Raw genomic sequence first — 2,057 nt, 5'->3', positions numbered from 1 at the left:
CGTAATAATTTATCAATAGGCAAATGACTGTTTAAAAAATAAATTTGTTCAGTTCTCCTATACTTGAGAGAAAAAAAATCTTTATGAGAGAAAACTGTTGCAAAGATCCCCCACATTTCTCCCTTTACCCCTCTAATTTTAGTTGCCTTGGCTTTGTGCATACATCAATTTTTTTATCCAAATTGGTCTTTTTATCTTATGCGAAATAATCTCTTTTTTTGATCATAAACCATTTCCTGATACATAATTCTTCTACAGCCTTCTAGTTTGCTTATATCACCCTTTACATCTATATCATGTACTCGTTTTGACCTTATGTTGGTATATAGTGTGAGATGTTGATATGAGCTCACTTTCTGCCAGACTACTTTCCAGTTTTCCTAATTTTTCATGACATAGTGAATTCTTGCTTTAATGGCTGAGATGTTTGGGTTTATCAAACACTAGGTTACTGTTTTCCTTTGTTTTATATGCTGTGTTCATAATCTCTTCCTTTGATCTTCCATTCTGTGTATTCTTCAGTGTCAAATGATTTAGATGATTAAAACTTTGTAGTATTATTTTAGATGTAGAACAGGTAGGCCCCCTTTTCTCCTATTTTTCTGCTGCATATTCTTTTATTCCTCCACATGAACTTTGTTATTATTTACGTAGTTTTAGAAAGTAATTTTTTGTTAATCAGATTAAGTAATTGAACAAGTATTCAACACTCACTGAATAAATCAATGTAAAGAAAATTTTCATTTTTATTATATTGACTTAGACTGCATATGAACAATTAATATTTCTTTAGTTATTTAAATCTGCCTTTGCTTCTGTTTTGTGATCGACTGTGTTAATATTGTTTATGTGTGTGTCTCGGCAGGTAGAATCCCCAATATTATACATAGTGCGTAGTTATTTAAAACGGAATTTCTTTTTACATATCTTCATGGGTTTTATTAGTAATATATATAAATACTAATAATTTGTGTAGACTTATTCAATATCTTGCAACATCATTAAAGTTGTTAATTATTTGAATAATTTTAGCTGACTTTCTAGAGTTCTTTAAACTATCATATTACGTGCAAAAAAAGGTGATAGTCATTCTCCATCACATTGCAGTTTTCTTCAATTTCTTTTTTATTGTTTTATTGCTGTACTTGGTATATATAGTATAATATTAAATAATAATATTGATACTATATGTCCTTGCTTCACACAGTATCTTAATGGAAAAGCGTCTAGTTTGTGCCCATTACAGAAAATGCTTGCTCTTGGGTTTAGTTAGATAGCATTTATTCTTTTTAGACAGGCACCATTTCTTTCTATGCTTTCCATTGTTTTGTTTTTTTAAACAGGAATGATTGTTGTATTTTTCAAAGACTTTTTCTACATTTACTGAAGAAAAAAGTATGATTTTTGTTGTGTTTTATATTGATATGACCAACTGTGCTTAATATTTTCCTAATGTTGAGTCAAGTCTATTCTGGTCACGTGGATGTCCTTCTTTATGCCCAGTTTTACTGGGAAGGCATCTAATGTTTTGACATTACAAATGATGGTAGCTCTTGGTTTTTTATAGGACTTATTTGCCTTATGAAGTAATAGTCCTTTTATTTCTAGGACTTATTTGGTATATTGTGGTAAGCTTTTTATTCCTATGATTTAATTTTTTTTGCATATTTTGTAAATTTTTATGTATATTAATTTTCTTAATATCACTATAATTTCCTCTTGGTGTCCCATTTCTTGACCTCTCCCTGAGATTATATACCAAAATTCAAAGAATCCATTTAAATATGAAATAATAGGATAGAAATCGCCAGAAATGACACATTGAAAAGATCTGAAAAAAGATCCAATGCCACCCTCATGTAAAGACATGAGATGGTAGATTATTTCATAACTTCTCTTCAAAATCATGCTTTTAAAAAAATTTTTACATTTACTTTTGATTTTTTCCATTAACCTTGTGAGCACTTCCTTTTTTAGCAAAACCACTAGAATTTTATTTGTAACCTTTAAACTAGACATGACTTGAGCAAACATTTCAATTCTGTTATCTAAATGCA

This window comes from Notamacropus eugenii, chromosome 5, assembly GCF_028372415.1.
Source record: "Notamacropus eugenii isolate mMacEug1 chromosome 5, mMacEug1.pri_v2, whole genome shotgun sequence".
Taxonomy (NCBI): Eukaryota; Metazoa; Chordata; class Mammalia; order Diprotodontia; family Macropodidae; genus Notamacropus; species Notamacropus eugenii.
Note: the sequence above shows the minus strand (reverse complement) of the source record.